Consider the following 12,609-nt stretch of genomic DNA (forward strand, 5'->3'; position numbering starts at 1 on the left):
TTGCCTTGACAGATGCCGAGCACTCATTCCTAACAGATCAGCAGCTGACTCTCAATGAATTTAATCTGCAACACCCATAATCCTTAATGGCTGCCTGACAGCACACACACCATTCCAGAAACTTCCCTCAAAGATTAAAACTCTTCCCTCCTCCAGGACCAAGCAATTTAATTTGATAGGGAACCATAATCTATTAGAATACAGCCAAGTTAATGATCTAGAATTCTAGGCTATTGACTTTGGACAAGAAGCCGCTATTTACACATGCGTAGGAGAGATTTATGATGCATTCTTTGCTAGGGTTTTAATCCAAATGAACGTCCAGCAACAAAGGAGAAAAACTAGGTACTCCTCACCCTATGCATAGTGACCCACATCGGCAACCTCACGGCCCTGGATGTACAGCCAGGAACATGACCGTCACTTCTGGCAGTCTGAGATGGAAACACATAGGGATCTGGAATCAGGAGACCTAGATTTGCAGGCTAGCTCTGATACTGACTGGTTACGGGATCTTGGGCTAAAAGATAATGAACCCTGCCTCATGAGGCAGTGATTCCATGAAATCACATAGGCATAAACATTTTTGCATAAATAAGCACCATATGGATGTACTGGAAATCTAGAAGTAACATAGCCATTGATATTTTTAAAGTACTCAGGGGCGCCTGGGTGGCTCAGTCGTGAAGCCTCTGACTTCTGCCCAGGTCGTGACTTCACAGTTGGTGAGTTCGAGTCCCACATTGGGTGAGCGTGAGCCCCACTTCGTGTAAAAACATGAGCCCCAGGTGAGCCCTCCTTCTCACTCTCCCTTCTCTCCCCGCCCCCCCCTCCACTCCGCCTCTTTACCCCTTGTGGGATATTCTCTCTCTCTCTCTCTCCCTCCCTCGCTCACTTGGGCCTTCTCTAAAAAAAAAATAAAGTCCTTCAGCATTCCAATCTGGTATTAACAGAAGACTCTGCATTGAATACAGTACTGAAAGGTACACAGGTTTTCTGTCTATAGATAGAACCCGCTGCAAGTAAACTATACGCTACTAATTCTGCAATATCATACTAAGCTCCACTACCTGATGAGTTGCAAGAGATCTTTTATTATTTTTTCCTTAATCTATCTACAGGGGGTATTAACAGATCATGTAGAAGTCTTACAAGTTTCGATTGGTTGATTTGTACCTTCCTCTTCACTTGGAAGAGGCAGAGATAAGATTGAAGAAAATCAAGGGTTAACAGGGATACAGGCTGCACATGACATTATTAAAAGTGACTGACTCTTTCCCCATTAAACAAATCTCTTTGCTATTAATTCCTTCCTCCATCATTTCCCTTGGCCAAGGCTTACTAAAACTCTCTGACCATATCAAGAAAGAATAAAATGTCTAAAGACACCAAGGTGCTTTGCACCATTTCTGCAATTTCAATTTCAAACTTCGGTGGAAGGAGCTGAACTATTTTGATGCCAGTTTCACTAAATGAAACGAACATTACACACGCACACATGCAAATATTCCCTCTTTTTCCAAACCAATGTAAGCACCTCTCTTTTGGAACAAAGATGGAATGTATCTACTTGTCCAAAAAGAATGCAGTCATGTTCCTGAAGTCACGCGGAAGATCAAAAACTTCTGATATGTTTTTATCAGTTTATTAGCAATTGATAGTAACGTCTCAATGGATTTAGAAACTCACTTAAAAGATCAACTGCTGAATTTAATTCTTGACTGACTCATTCATGATATAGCTCTCTTTTGAAACTCTCTTTCATTTAATCATTCGACAACTATTTTCCTCGTATCTATTATGTGTCCGGCTAGATGCTAGATGCCGGGGACGCAAAGACAAACAAGATAAGAGTTCTGAAAGCAGAAGCTGATTATAAAGGTACGTGGATCCTTTTCTGCCTTTATCTGGTTTTACCTCCCGACAGCTTTCTACCCAATGACGACCCCCTTCCTCCTGAAACCCTCTCTTCTCATTGCTTCCGCGATGGAACACTCTTCCAGTTCTCTTCCTGACTGCTCGTTCTCAACGTTCTCCGCCAGCTCTGCTTCCGTCAAATCTCTAAATGCTAGAGCATCCTCGCACTTGGCCTCGAGCCACATGCTCCTTCTCTATTTGCAATCTTTCCCTTGGATTGTCTCATTTACCCCAACAGCTTTAAATACCATCTGACAACTCCCCCAGTTTTGTGTCTACAGCTCGTGCCTTTCTTCTCAGCTCCATACCGCCTACTGGACACCACCACCTGTCTCTTACAAATATGGCAAATTAACCTAAGTCTGAGACCGGCCTTAACCCTCCTCTGCAACTCCCACCCAACCAGCGTCCCCATTAGAACAACCGGCACCACAGTTTCCTGTTTTTCGGGCCAAAACTAGGAGTCATCTTTGATTCTATGGTGTGTCTCATCCTCACGTCCAACCCACGGGCAAGTCAAGTCAACTCTGCTTCCAAAGTGAGCCTCCAATCTTTCCACCTTCATCAGATCTTCGACCTCGTCCACGACAAAACTGCCTCCTAACTGATCTGCCTGCTTCTAAGCTTGCCCCACTGCAAACTATTTTCTTTGCAGAAGCCAAAAGTGCGCTTCTAAAAATACAAATTAGATCATACCTATTGCTTGTTCAATAGTTTTCCATTGCATAGAGATTAAAATCCAAACTCCATACAGCAAAGCACAACAGTGTGGCCCCTGCCTTCCCTCCAGTCCCCCCCCCCCCAAACCGCTGTCCACACGGCCTTCCTATCACATAGGCCTTTGTTAAGTTGCATGGACAGTCCAGGCTCTTTCCTGCTTTAGGCGATGTCCTTGATGTGAGATGTCCTTACCAAGCTCATTCTCTCTTACGGATCTGAGCCTCCAGATAAAGTCTTCAGGGAGCACCTCCCTAATTACCTTCTTTTTAAAATTCTTTTACCATTTGTTTTCTGTTATAGCACCATTTTTTTTTCATCAAACTTCCATAATCCCAATTTAACTAATTAATTTGTCTGCTCTCAATCTCCACTACTAGAATGTAGTTTCTAAGAATACAAGTGCCATTGATACGTTGTTTCCCACTGTGGCACAAGCACCTATCGTAAGCCAGCACAGAGTAAATACTTGCCAAATAAATAAGTATATTGAATTATCTCCAAGATTCCTCCTCTCTCCATCAATCGGTGTTACCACATCACACGTTGCTAAGTGTGGTGAAGTCAGCACTTTGTCTTGATAAATATTCTTGAACACTGTACATTTTTAATCTGGGTTTTTAAATTATAAATCTAATGTCCTATAATTATTGTAAAGAAATATTGAATCTGATAAGATGAATTTCAAAAAAAAATCTTTAACTCTAAAGTAAATATGTAAAAATATTCATAAATCACAGCATCTAGGAAGCCCTTCATGTATGTTGAACAAATGAATGAATTCCTTCATCTTCATTACTGACAGTCCCCAATTTTCATACATATTTGTCCACCATTAGCTTCAGGTTTAGGCTCATCAAAGATATGCATTAATAAAATGGATACAATACAATTCCTTTAAGATTGTTTCTCTGTAAATGTCCAGACATCAACCTAAGAAGCTATATGTTGCTTTAAGACCTTTTTTCATTTTCTCTAAATGTACCCTGATATACTAAGCAAAACTGTCATCACCACTATATCTAGACACAGCTTTCTCAAAATTATTATAGACACAGGAAAAGCTAGAAAGGTGTTATGTTTATAATATTACTCTAAAATAAAAACAAAGTGACAAAAATATTCTTCGTCTCCCCAAAGTGTTTTGTTCACTTCCCAAATTCTAAAGTACATATCATCTCTTCTCCAGCACTAATAAAAACATTTGCAACACCTCCTGAAATGTAGTATATTTACAGCTACCAAAGTCCAACTGTGCTCTGACTCAGCAAAATGAGAACAATCGAATTCATGAAATGCTTTAATAAGGGGCAAAAATGCTTTAATAATGGGCCAAAAAATGGGCAAGGGGAAACGGAAATCAAGTCAGATTTCGTTGCATTTATTTGCCCTGAATGGCTTTTCTCAATAGGCTTTTCGGACTCAACCTTAATGAAGATGTCACTTTGCAACACAGCTACAAAATGTGGCGTTACTGACTGGCACCAACTCAACCACAAAGATCAGGATAAAGCAAAACGCTACAACATTATTTTTGAGGAGATATAAATGGTAGTTGTACGGGAAAAGCAGCGCACTGTGAAGAAAGATACTTTTGTATTTATTACATATTAAGGTTAAGCGACTGTGTTGTGTGACAGACCCATTAAACACTCAGACCCTCAAAAGGCAAACCTAGAAGAGTGCTGCTGTCTTTCTTATCAGCCCAGAAAATAACTGGCTCAGGGAAGCTTCTAAGGTATGAAAAAAATTTCTCCCAATTTTATGGTCGAGAGAAAAATAGAGCTCAGATGCTAGTATCCTCAAAGGTGGTCCGAATTAGTCTAGAAAATCTTTGTGGAGGGGCGCCTGAGTGCTCAGTCAGTTAAGTGAGTCTTGATTTCTACTCACGTCACAGTCTCGTGGTTCATGAGATCGAGCCCCGCATTGGGCTCTGTGTTGACAGCATGGAGTCTGCTTGGGATTCTCTCTCTCCCTGCTTCTCTCTCTCTCTCTGTCTCTCTCCCTGTTTCTCTCCCTCTCTCTCAAAATAAATAAACATTAAAAAAAAAAAAAAAGATGCTGCTTCCTCTTAAAAAAAGAAAAAAGAAAATCTTCATGGAAAGTAGGGAAACGTGTTGTGGGACAACATATATTAAATGGAGAAGCAATGTCATAGAGTCTAAAGCAAAGGATAGCCAGCCGAGATTGGGCCAATGCAGAGACAGGGTGTAGTGAAAAATTAAAATAAACAGTTATTGGGGCGCCTGAGTGACCCAGTCGGTTAAGCGTCTGACTTCGGCTCAGGTCACGATCTCATGGTTCGTGGGTTTGAGCCCCGCCTCTGGCTCTGTACTGACAGCTCAGAGCCTGGAGCCTGCTTCAGATTCTGTGTCTCCCTGTCTCTCTTCCTCTTCCCCCACTCACGCTCTATCTCTAGCTCTCAAAAATAAATAAACATCGAAAATAATTCTTTTAATAAATAAATAGCTATTCACAACAACAGGGCAGAGTGAAATGGGGAAGCAAAAGAAGCAAGAAATACATGACCGTCAAGTGAAGGCCTAGTCTCAGAGATCAGAGACTTGAAGGGAAGAACAGGTTAAAACCTAAAAAGAAAGAAAAGCAAGATCCCAGTGCGCTCAAGGCCACAGAAGTCCCCCAACATCCTTCCTGCTTATTCTTCCAATATAACACACAGCTGGGCCCACCTTACCACATCTTGGCTGATACTAACGTTATCAACTTTTCCATTAAGGCCAAAGTCGACGTAGGATAGTCAATAATGGGCTGTCTGTATGCCAAGTGTATCCCTTGTATAACGGACTTTTTAACGGCCGAAACTGAGAGACAGGGGCACAAGTATTAAGGGGCCCTAAGGACTGCCAAGGATCCAAGGCTGGAAGATGACCGTGCACACACCAAGGAACCTATGCGAATGACCGCTCAGTATAGATGGTAACTAAGCAGTGCCACGCCGTGGCCACAGCTGACCAGGACTTTTAGTGAAGGATGGAAAGATCCCTGGAGTTCCCAACATGCACGTTTCTACTACAGGTACAACACTGAACAGATGCCAGGTGATTATGGAGCCCCTTGGTTCTAATTCTTCAAAAAAGAGTTCCTCCGCCTGCCTTTACCAACTTGTTCTGTTGCCCGTTCCCGTAGCAATAGGCTGTAACACGAATTATTATTCCACTTACTCATTCACTCTGTTACGAGCTGAGTATGGCTAAATACACTCGACTTTGGGGGCGCCTGGGTGGCTCAGTTGGTAAGCGTCCGACTTCAACTCAGGTCATGATCTTAGTGGTTCGTGACTTTGAGCCCCACGTCAGGCTCTGTGCTGACAGCTCGGAGCCTGGAGCCTGCTTCAGATTCTGTGTGTGTGTGTGTCTCTCTCTCTCTACCCCTCCCCTGCTCGCACTCTCTCCTGCTCACACACACACACACTCTCTCTCTCTCTCTCTCTCTCTCTCTCTCTCTCTCAAAAAAAAAAAAAATATGGGGCACCTGGGTGGCTCAGTTGGTTAAGTGTCCAACTTCAGCTCAGGTCATGATCTCACGGTTCGTGAGTTCGAGCCCCGCGTCGGGCTCTGTGCTGACAGCTCAGAGCCTGGAGCCTGCTTCAGATTCTGTGTCTCCCTCTCTCTCTGACCCTCCCCAGTCATGCTCTGTCTCTCTGTCTTAAAAATAAATAAAACATTTAAAAAATAAAAAAATAAACATTAAAAAAATGCACTACTTTCTGATGGTTTTTGAAACTGATATTTTGTATCATTTTAAAATTTGTTGTATCTTTTTATAAATCCGATGATTACTCGCCAAGTAAAATAAAACAAAATAAAGTAAGACAGCTACTGGGAGACAACTTTTAGAAGGCTTTAAACCCATCTTCAAAATCTTTTCATTGATCAACCAGCAGCCAGGGGCCCCATCAGTGACAGGAATACATTTAAAAGGCGCCTCAAGAACACGGTGTACTCTTTCTCTTAGATTTTCTTTTTATTTGTTAGAAAAAAAGTCAAAGTTGAAACATCTTATACTCCACAATAAATATAGAGATAGAAACATCAGAGCTCAGAACGAGACACAGAGTTCTAAAAGTCATCCATCTATGGGGAGTAACCGAAATCGTGAGAAGTAAGACTGGCAAACCGTGAGCCTTCCTAGGAAGTCAAAGTAAGGCAGAGAGAGAGAAAATGAGAAATGCTGAGGATGCCCCAGCAAGACCTGGAAACATCGTTAACGAGCTGGGGAAAGAGAAGAGAGAAAAAGAATCATAAAGAAGACAGGAAGAAAGACAGGTGATCTGTAAATCCAAGGACAGAAACGAAGAGGGAAGGGTCAAAGCAGCACGCGGGCCAATGAGACAAACACCTAGAGAAGACAGCACGTAACCATAAGCATCTAAGGAAAAGGCGGACTGCACGGGGCTGGGGTGAAAGTTTGGCCGTAACAGAGAGAAAAGATAGACAATGACTTTGAAGAGCTGGAACAGAGGAAAGGAGCGAGAAAGAGCATTCTCACAGCCAACTGATCTCAGTGAAATACCGACCATCAATCAGGAGACAGCCTCTTGGGACATACTAAAATTTGAGCTCTTCGAGTATGTCCATTTTCACCCCACTTGGCACTAATGAAAAAAACATATGGGATTGGATCAAATTTCACATCGTAGGCTAACTAAATGATGTTGCATTATGAACTTTGAAACGTCAGTTTGGCTCATCAACAGTGACCTAGTCATGATAAAATAGACGAGCAATGGGGGCGCCTGGGTGGCTCAGTCGGTTGAGCGTCCGACTTCAGCTCAGGTCACGATCTCGCGGTCCGTGAGTTCGAGCCCCGCGTCGGGCTCTGGGCTGACGGCTCGGAGCCTGGAGCCTGTTTCCGATTCTGTGTCTCCCTCTCTCTCTGCCCCTCCCCCATTCATGCTCTGTCTCTCTCTGTCTCAAAAATAAATAAACTTTAAAAAAAAAAAAAAAAAAACTTTAAAAAAAAAAAAAGGACGAGCATGTTAACCTAGATAAAAATATGTCAAACTGCAAGAAAGGTCTAATTTTTGAATTTGAAAAACATCGTTTTCCTTACCCAATAGAACTGAAAAGCTGAAGCATCGTGGATTTTACCACCGCAGAAAGAGACCACAGCTGTATTTTCTAAGAACCACAACTGAGGTCCTCGCCTGCACGGACAAAGCTGCGGGCACACACAGGCAGGTGCAATCCGCACGGGAGACACCCCCTGAGCACCCTGCCCTGGTGGCCAAAAGGCTGGTGTTCCAGAGCTCCACAGGAATGTAACAAATAGATGGACAGCTCCCGGCAAGGCCACCACCTCCAGGGTGCTACTACGCAGACAACAGAAGGAAACACTACCCCAATCTTCCTGGCGGTGGGGGGAGGGGGAGGCCTATTTAGGTAGCCTGGAGCTTCAGCTTGAGGGACAGGCTTCAGGCCTCTCACACATCTAGAGGCTAAGGGAGGAAGGTCAGAGAACGTAAGCAGGCAGATACCGCCCTCACGCACCTCTCTGGCCCTGCTACGGGTATGGCTGCGGCCCCACAGGACAGTACATACTTGCATACTTTAAACGCTGCTGCCTGAGGGTCTGGCTTCCCACCAGCCTGAAACTAGGCGCTAAATAAGATTCCTCCCCTTGGATCACCCGACAGGTCTTGGCACACCCACATCAGTGAGGGCAATTAGGCAGTTTAGACAGTCACGAGGGTTTGAGAGACAAGCAGGAGCTAGGGCAGGCTTGAACAAGAAGGATCACACCTACAGAAAGCAACTGCTTCAAGACTAAGAGAGGCAGGGGCGCCTGGGTGGCTCAGTCGGTTAAGCTTCCGACTCCGGCTCAGGTCTGGATCTCACAGCTCGTGAGTTCGAGCCCCGCGTCGGGCTCTGTGCCGACAGCTCCGAGCCTGGAGCCTGTTTCGGATTCTGTGTCTCCCTCTTTCTCTGCCCCTCCCCCACTCACGCTCTCTTCCCCTCAAGAATGAATAAACAAACAAACAAACAAACAAACAAACAAAAAGACTGAGAGGGGTAGTTGTTTCACCTAATACGCAGAAACAAACACAGGGAGAGTCAAGCAAAATGAGCAAATAAGAGAAATATGTTCCAAACTAAAAAACAAGACAAAACCTCAGAAAAAGACCTTCATGCTACAGAGATAAGTAATCTACCTGATAATCCAAAATGATGGTCATAAAGATACTCACTGGACTTGGGAGAAGAATGGATGAACACAATGAGAACTTCAACAAAAAAACATGTGAAAGTATCAAACCGAAGTCACAGAGCTGGAGAATATGCTACCTAAACTGGAGAATACACCAGAGGGGTACAACGGCAGGCTGGGAAAGCAGAAGAGTGCATCCGTGAGCTGGAGGATGACAGTGGAACTCACCCAGACAGAGCTAAAGGAGCTCACCGCTACTAAACCAGCCTTACACGAAACATTAAAGGGACTTCATGCTGAGAAGAAAGGACACTGATCAGTAACGAGAAAACATACAAAGGTAAAAATCTCACTGGAAAAGGTACATATATAAGAAAGTGTGTATATATATATATGTATATATATATATACACATATATACATACATATATATGTACCTCAAAACACACTATTCTATACGTGGGAAGTTACATGTGAATTTTATGGTAAGCCACAAAACAAAAAAATAGTAAATACACAAAAGAAAAAGTGAGAGAGAAATCTAAACATAACACTAAAGGAAGTCATCAAACCACAAGGGAAGAAAGAGAAGAAAAAAGGAACAAAGAGGAACTACAAAAACAGTCAGAAAACGATTAACAAAATGGCAACAAGTACATACTTATCAATAGTTACTTTAAATGAAAATGGACTAAATACTCCAATCAAAAAACAAAGTGGCTAAACGAACAATAAAACTAGATCCATCTATATTCTGCTTGTAGGAGACTCGCTTCAGAAGTAAGGACACATGGAGACTAAAAGCAAAGGCATAAAAAAATATATCCCATGCAAATGGGAATGAAAAGAAACCTGGTATAGCTATACTCATATCAGACAAAATAAACTTTAAAACAAAGACTGGAATAAAAGACAAAGAAGGGCATTATATAATGATAAAAGGGTCAATCCACCAAGAAGATATAATATTTACAAATATACATGCACCTAATATAGAAGCACCAAAACATATAAAATATACAAAGTAAATATTAACAGGTAATATAGCAACAGTAGGAAATTCTAACACCGTACTTACATCAAAGGTTGGATCATCCAGACAGAAAGTCTATAAGGAAACTATGGCTTCAAATGACACATTAGACCAGATGGACTCAACAGATATATAAAGAAGATTCATCCAAAAGAAGAAGAATACACATTCTTCTCAAGTGCACATGGGATATTCTGCAGGATAGCTACACATTAGGACACATAACAAATCTCAATAAATTCAAGAAGATTGAAATCAGATCAAGCATCTTTTCCAATCACAATGGTATGAACCTAGAAATCAATTATAAGAAGAAAACTTGAAAACCTGGAAAAACTACAAATATGTGGACATTAAACAACATGTTATGAAACAACTACTGGGCCACAGAAGAAATCAAAGGGGAGATCAAAAAATAACTAGAGACAAATGCAAAAGAAATATGATGTACCAAAATTGATAGGATACAGCAAAAGTGGTTCTCAGGGGGAAATTCATAGCAATACAGGCTTACCTCAAGAAACAAAAGAAATCGTAAACAATTTACTTTTATACCTAAAATATACCTTAAAAAAGAAGAAAAAATAAAGCCCAGAGTTAGTAAAAGGGAGAAAATAAATAAATAAATAAATAAATAAATAAATATCTGAACAGAAATAGATTAGAAACTAAAAAAAACAATGGAAAAGGTCAATGAAGCTAAGAACCGGTTCTTTGAAAAGATTAACAAAATTAAGGAACCTTTAGCTACACTCACCAAGGGAAAAAGAGGGTTCAAATACAATCAGAAATGAAAAAGATGTTACAACTAATACCACAGAAATATAAAGGATCATAAGAGACCTGTGAACAATTATATGCGAGCAAATTGAACAGCCTTGACTAGATAAATTCCTAGAAATTTACAATTTCCCAAGACTAACTCATGAAGAAATAGAAAATCTGAATAGACTGATTGCTAATAAGGAGATTGAATCAGTAATCAACCCTAAAACAAAGAGCCAGGGCCAGATGGCTTCACTAGCGAATTCCACCACACATTCAGATTTAATACCTATCCTTTTCAAACTCTTCCAAAAACCTGATGAGGAGGGAAAGCTTCCAAACTCATTTTATGAGGTCAGCATACCAAAATCAGATAAGGACACCACACACACACACACACACACACACACACAAATTATAAACCAACATCCCTGATACTGCATACATCAAAAATTCTCAACAAAATACTAGCAAACTGAATTTAACAATACATTAATAGGATCATACACCATAATCAAGTGGGCTTTTTCCAGCAATGCAAGGATGGTTCAACATCTGCAAATCAATCAACATGATATGCCGCGTTAAGAAAGTTAAATATCGTTTGATCATCTCAGTAGATATGGAAAAAGCACTTGACAAAATTCAACACTGAATTACGATAAAAACTCTCAACAAAGTGGGTATAGAAGGAACATACGTAAGGCCATATATGACAAACCCACAACTAACATCACACTCAAACATGAAAAGCTGAAAGCTTTTCCTCTAAGGTTAAGAAAAGACAAGGATACCCACTATCCTCAGCCTTACTCACCATGGCGTTGGAAGTCCTAGCGACAAGTTAGACAAGAAAAGAAATAATAGGCATGCAAATTGTAAAGGAGGAAGTAAAAGTGTCATTATTTGTAGATGACATGATACTATATGTAGAAAAATTTACAGGCTCCACCAAAAAACTGTTAGAATAAATGAATTCAGTAAAATTGCAGGTTTCAAAATGAATATACGAAAATCAGGTGTATTTCTATACACTAATCGTGAACTATCAGAAAGAGAAATCAAGAAAATGTTCCCATTTACAATCACATGAAAAAGAATACAATACCTAGGAATAAACTTAACCTAGGAGGTGAAAGACTGAAAGACTTATACTGAAAACTGTAAGAAACTGAGGCAGAAATAAATAGAAATATAATCCATGCTCATGGATTGAAAGAAGTCATATTTTTTAACTTTTTAAAAATATTTATGTATTTATTTTGAGAGAGACTGAGACAGTGTGAGCAGGGGAGGGGCAGAGAGAAAGGGAGAATCCAAAGCAGGAATATGAGGCTTTAACTCATGAAACTGTGAGATCATGACAAGAGCCAGACGCTTAATTAACAGAGCCACCCAGGTGCCCCTGAATATTGAACAGAGCCACCCAGGTGCGGTAATATTGTTAAAATGTTCATACTGCCCAAAGCAATCTACAGATTCAAGGCAATCTGTACCCAAGTTCCAATGACATTTTTCATAGAACTAGAACAAAGAATCCTAAAACCTGTATGGAACCGTAAAGACTGCAAATAGCCAAAACAATCTCGAGAAAGAATAACAAAGCTGGAGATATCACAGTCCCTGATTTCAAACTATACCACAAAGCTATACTGTCTAAACAATATGGCATTGGCATGAAAACAGACACACCACTGGAACAAAACAGAGAGGCCATAAATAAACCCATGCTTATATGGACAATTAAGTTATGACAAAGGAGGCAAGAATATACAACATTTAAGGAACCATCTCTTTAATAAATGTCGGGAAAAACAGACAGCTACAGGCAAAAGAATAAAACCAGGCCACTATGTTATACCATATATAAAAATCAACTCAAAATGGATTAAAGACTTGAATGTGAAGCCAAAAACCATAAAATCCCTAGAAGAAAATCTAGACAGCAAGTTCCTTGACATTATTCCTATGATTGTTTTTAAAGATCTGACTCCAAAGGCAAGAAAAAG

At 40.8% G+C, this 12,609-nt stretch overlaps 1 protein-coding gene and 1 pseudogene across 3 annotated transcripts in view; one reads left to right on the forward strand and one right to left on the reverse strand.

Moving 5' to 3' along the window:
• Window positions 1-12,609, reverse strand: part of RNF182 (ring finger protein 182) — a 63,217-nt gene that overhangs the window by 14,635 nt on the left and 35,973 nt on the right. The gene's annotated exons all lie outside the window — the stretch shown is intronic.
• LOC131515248 (rRNA-processing protein FCF1 homolog) lies at window positions 1,815-5,719 on the forward strand (annotated as a pseudogene).

Source organism: Neofelis nebulosa, chromosome 6, assembly GCF_028018385.1.
Source record: "Neofelis nebulosa isolate mNeoNeb1 chromosome 6, mNeoNeb1.pri, whole genome shotgun sequence".
Taxonomy (NCBI): domain Eukaryota; kingdom Metazoa; phylum Chordata; class Mammalia; order Carnivora; family Felidae; genus Neofelis; species Neofelis nebulosa.